This window comes from Rhea americana, unplaced genomic scaffold, assembly GCF_003343005.1.
Source record: "Rhea americana isolate MKP2758 unplaced genomic scaffold, rheAme1 scaffold_28, whole genome shotgun sequence".
NCBI classification, from domain to species: Eukaryota; Metazoa; Chordata; class Aves; order Rheiformes; family Rheidae; genus Rhea; species Rhea americana.
Genome location: NW_028186401.1, coordinates 6,457,096 through 6,462,764, shown reverse-complemented (window position 1 = coordinate 6,462,764; position 5,669 = coordinate 6,457,096). Strand labels below are relative to the sequence as shown.

The 5,669-nt window shown below is 41.5% G+C and overlaps 1 protein-coding gene across 6 annotated transcripts in view; it reads right to left on the bottom strand.

The window, feature by feature from the left end:
* Positions 1 to 5,669, bottom strand: part of ZFAND6 (zinc finger AN1-type containing 6) — a 40,133-nt gene that overhangs the window by 34,068 nt on the left and 396 nt on the right. For 5 of the 6 annotated variants that reach the window (XM_085308694.1, XM_085308697.1, XM_085308698.1 and 2 more), the window contains exon 2: positions 3,513 to 3,605. The exons of the other annotated variant lie outside the window; for it this stretch is intronic. The gene's annotated coding sequence lies outside the window, so the exon portion shown is untranslated. The remainder of the gene's footprint in view (positions 1 to 3,512; positions 3,606 to 5,669) is intronic. 6 annotated transcript variants of the gene reach the window in all.

Genomic DNA, 5,669 nt, shown 5'->3' with positions numbered 1-5,669 from the left:
CGCGCTGCACCCGCTAGCGAGCCAGCATCGAGCCCGGGGCAGCCGCCAGTTCCCAGCTCTCCTGCACTAAGTTAAAGGATGAGTCAGCAAAAAAAGTCAGCGCGGCAGGAAGCGGCCGTGTCCCGTCCGAGAAGGCGCTGGGGCTTCTGCTTCCTCAGGCTTCGTTCGGCCAACGAGTTTGCAAGACGTTGTTAAAAGTTCTGAATCAACAGCATTTCACACAACTTCCCCCTAACACCGTATAAAAGCCTGCCTGTCATTTACGTTAAAAGCCTTTGTGTTTTTTCCTAAATGTAAACACCAAAGCAGTTCCCTACCCATCTATCCAGTGAAAGCCTGGAACATACAAGAAGAGTAAAGACAAAATGGGACATAATAAATATTTCACAAGTGCAGGTACGACAAAAGCCTTGCCCCATTCCAAATACAAAACACTACAAAGACCTAGAACGCAGTAAGGCTGTTCTGCCTCGYGCCCGCAAAGGAGCACAAGACCTATCCAATCAAAGCTATCTTATACAAAACATTTTCACATATATAGCTTAAAATAACTACATATACTAGGCTAGATAAAGCTATAGCACTTGTCAGTACAAGCATATATATAATTTTTTAAACTGCAAGCAAACAAGTAGAAAAACTACTCCTTGTTTCTAGTTCTTGGCACTTTTCCTCTAGGCAGTGTTACAGCAGCCTGTCTTCTACTACTTTTATACTGCAAAATGGATATTTGTTTTAACCTTTCTATTGCAGCTTCATAAAGTCCAAGACAGTTCAGCTTGCTTTTACTGCAAATACCACCCAATATCAGGAGTGTAYTTATAGCTAGGTACTTCCTTAAGCTGTGATACACACACCAAAAAGAACATAAAACAATCCTTCAGAGAGTGTAACCTTTAATTCCTCTTTCTAAAACAGCCACATAACACATTTTGTGCTACCTTCTATTTTAGAGCAATCTATCACATCATAAATCCAAACAGAACTGAAAAGCAGCAGTTGGTACAGTCATAAGTTAATAAGCATGGAGCACTACATGAACCGAGTGAAAGTGTACATAACTTTTCCCACAGACCCTAAAATATGAGCTGAAAGAATCGAATGGGAACCCTTCCACCCAAATTCAGTGCCTAGCAAGAGTCAGTACTTCAAAAGTACTACAAGGAGTTAATCAGGTCCCCTGAGGACAACTGTGGAGCCATGCCTGCATGACACTTTCTGACCAAATGCTATCTAAGCAATCAAAATGAAGAACACTGTTCAAGCAAATAAAACACACCAGTAAAGCATCCTCTAAATACTCCAGTGACCAATCTGGAAAGCTTCAATTTAGAACACATTACCTTCAGGCCCATTAAAAGCAACGGCAGAGGTCACAAATCTTACCAACGGGACTGCCTACTGCTAGAAGGGGGCATGACAACCCTGAAGTCGATTTTGTTGTTTGGTATGTACAAAAGGAAAAAAACRCAGTCCTAAAACTCTCCAGCTCTATATGCTACCACAGAAGACTAGCCACATCCCCCAAACTTAACTCAGGCTGCTGTTCCACAGGCTCCTTATCAGTACAAGGGAGAAGGTTCATTTCTCCGTCTCCCCATCTTTCCCCTCCCAGCCATACAGCTGGACCCACTCCCTTGCCCCAGTTCTAGTGCTCATCAGACCCTTCCATGTGCCTCTGACTCACTGATCTGGCAGAAGTTTGGCAGCTTCTGATAAGCAGTAGGATAGMTTACCCACAGCATGAAGGGAATGGCAAAGCAGATCCTCTCGTTTCCAGCAGTGTGACCACCTAGATTTGCTCACTTAATCTCATTTAAAGAAGGAAAAAAAAAAACCACCAACCAACCCCCCCAAAAAAGCCATCTTACTAAAAATGTCCCAGGCTTAATTTGCAATCCTCACAAAGGTACACAGATTCCCCAAATTCGTGAAGCAGGGATCAAAACTAGATTCACAGATGGCCCTTCTTCACGAGACCAAGTCACAGTTGAACACAGCTATATTTATATGTTAAAAATCCAGATCAATTAATTTGTTACTCAAATCACTATCCCATGCTGAAGGAGATGTGGTGAAACTAAGCATTAAGAAGCCTGATTTATAAGCTCAGTTTCCATATGCAGGTCACCTTTTTCTGAAAGCACACACATTTTGTAGACAAAGAATCACCATTTTAAGGTCCAGGCTCAAGTTATACTTTCATTCTCTTACAATACCCACCATAATGCAGGAAAAACTAACATAGCAGTTTACAGCTGTAAGAATATTAAAAAGGGAAGCTCTGACAGCAATGTTAAAAAGATTCAGTTTGCTGCCACTGTTATGTCCTCAGTGCAAAGTTCAAGTAGAGAAAGCACCTGACTCATTTGACTATTGTAATCATACAACAGCTAAAAGCCCATTTGTCCTGTAATCTTACATACAAGAGGACAGTAAGTTTGGAGGACCTGAATGCTCAAAAGATCAGGAACAGAGCCTTTCATCTTTAAGTCACCAGTACAGAGACCAGAACAGTAGCAATCAAAAGCTACTTGTGTTGGTTGTTGGGGGATTAGATGGAGAGATGGTTACTCACTGCCCAATTCCCAACAGATCAGGGTGACTCACAAGAGCTTTCTTAAAATTTGCACCTGTTTTTCAGTCTTAAATACGTTACATCGTCTAGGTTTTATACAGGTTAATAAGTGGCAAAGCAAGAGAACTGCTGCTTACACATGCTGAACTTGTAGAAAAATGACTTTACCCTCTATTTGTCAATTATGTCAGCACTACAGCACGTGCTGAATTTATTTAAACAACTACAGTTTTAGCTTTCTTTTTAATTAAGATAGCTTTAAAAATAATATTTGCTTCTCATTCCTTTCATGCCCTCAGATGTTACAATACCTATTTGTAAGAACAACTGTTTTTACAAACTTGGTGTATAAGYGTTACATTTGCGTACATTATATATATAAAATTTAAAAGTACACACTGAAGTAGAAATTTCAGAAACTGATCATTTGAGAAAGGATTTTCAGAAGTCAGTAGCCATTTTTAATTAAACCTAGACAACATGAATCTTCGTGAGGACCATGTCTACACAAGGATAGGGGAAAGTCTCAGTGTGAAGAAACAAACATTTATTTTCATATTTTTATATGTTCTCCAATATACAGTCACCACAGAGTCAGCTAAAACCAGGTTGGAAAGGGGCAGTTACTATTTACAAAAGTCTGCAGGAAGCACAGGCTACATGAAAAAAGGTCAGAGTGAATGCTGACTGAAGATTCTTCAGTGCAGGTTCATTGCCCTGATAGGAACACCACTACCAAAAACTGTCTCCTAGACAACCCCTGTAATATATAGTTTGTAGTTCTTGGTAGTATATTGCTTCCCAAGAATTAGGTGCTGATGGCAAGCCAAGGTCCTAGGAACTTCAGTATCCTTAATTAAGGAGACCCTTATATACAAAGGACAAGACTTCGGACTCAGCTTGCTATTCTAGACAGCTAGAGCGCGCAACATACCAGACTGATGAGATTTCAGTAATCTTGAAGAACTTTGAGAATTCTCTTGATGCTTTCAATCCAAGATGTATTACTGCACCGCAGTAATCAAATCTGGAAATAACAAAATGTGCATGTGACAAATATCAGGTCTTCATCAGAGAGGACTGTTTAGTTTCCTGGATAGCAGTACAGATGCACCAGACAGAAGCATACTCCCCTGAGAAGTTCAAGTACCTATCTCAAATGACCCAGAAGTTAGCTACYATGACAACTAATTAAACTTCATCCACATGTCAAATTCCAACTGCTTTCTTCTGCCTAGAGAATAAACTATTAAGAGAATAGCTTCAATTTTTCTTTGCTCTACAGTATCTCCTGGCTTATAAAGCTGCACATCCGTAACAGGCCTCAATCACTCACAGCAGTTGCCTTGTTGTTATTTTTCAGACCAAGACAGGGAATTGAATCTTATACAGCACGCTACACAGCTGAGGACTCTGATGATAGATGCCACGCATCACCTTCTTTGGTCAGAGTCTACAAGAAAGGATCCAGACATTTCAAAATACTTGACATCAGGTATCTCTTGGGCAAAAAAACCCTCTATGCTACAGTTTCCATTGAACTCGGCACGCTCCAGGTACATTTTTTTTTTGTGCGTGTGTATATACACATATGCTATTATATATACATGTATGTATACATATGTATATAATAAATCTATATCATTTGTAGCTTAAATTAAGTATTTTCAATACACGTCAAAGCACATTCAGTACTTAACTCAAAAGATATTAAAATGTAGGTGCAGAAGTTTGTATATTTACAGTGCTCTCAGAAAACAGATCGATTAATATGTTACGAAAGGACATACTTTCACAGAAACAGGGATTACCTTTATCTGTAACCATAGCAACTTCTCAGTAGTTTGTGTTAATGTTACTCCTTCCGATAACTTGCCACTATCTGCTTCAAGCTATTTGCGTAGGTTTTCGTATGTGCCATCCACAACCATAGAGTAACAACAAGTTGAAATGTAAACTTTCTTTCTTAGAGCACACTTTCAAAAATTTATTACTTAAGTTTTTCATCTTTGCCAGCAACTTTTTATCAGTAGAAGGGAAAATTATTTTAATCTTAGTCTTGCAAAACAAAAGTTTTTTTAGAGGTAACTAAGAAATACTTACAGAATATATAGGAGAGGCAATCCTTTACTACTAAAAGAACTACTTGGACAGTAATAAAATTAAGGAGTTATATCACCGGTGTGTCATCAGCTTTGATATGCAGTATTACAAGGAACAAAAATCCCCCAAACCACAGTTATTTTGGCCTAAACAAGTATTTTACAGACCAGACAAGAGCCAAGCCCATCATCCTAGCTTATGCGATATATTTTCTATAAAAAAAACAGGCCGAGGCACCTCAACATTAGACAAACAAACCAGGCAGAATTCAAACAGGGAAACTACAAAAGTTAAGGAGGTACAGGGAAGCGAACACGGAAAGAACAGGCCTATTTGCTTCCTCAAAAGCTGAGTTACTATCGTCCACACTTCAGATAAGCATTAGCRCTCTGTGAAAGGAATTATTTAAGATGACATCAGGCAAATAAAACTATTTGCTTTGTAGCAGCAGGAGGAAGAGAGAAGTTCCCCCCCTCCCCAATAAAGTTCATAGATCAGCTCGCAGAGCTGCGCCCTTCTCCCTGCAGCTTGGCCCCGTCGGGACGGGCGCACAGATCCCTGGAAGCACGAAGTAAACTCCGCACGCTCTCCGCTCCGCGCAGCTCTCACGCGAAGACATCTGCTGCGGGACAAGCCCGAACAAACGCCCAGGGAACGGGCTGCCAACACACCGCACCAACGGATCTGGCGGGAGCTCCTGCGCTTCGTTGTTAACAGCGTTGAGATAATTCGTGCTTTTTTATTCCCCCCCCCCTTTAATTTATTTTTAAGGTCATCCGCCASGGCCTGACATCCTGAGGAAACCCGAGGGGATGTTCACACCCCTCACCGCCACCGCGGCCTCGCTGCAGGTTGCGGGAAGAGTTAAGCCCGGTGAGGCCCGGCCGGGCGCCCCGGAGGGCGGCGCAACCCGAGGAACTTCGTCTGCGGGAAACCACCGAGGGACGAGCGACCGCGCGGCAGCCGCGGGCAGCGCTGCCGCGGCACG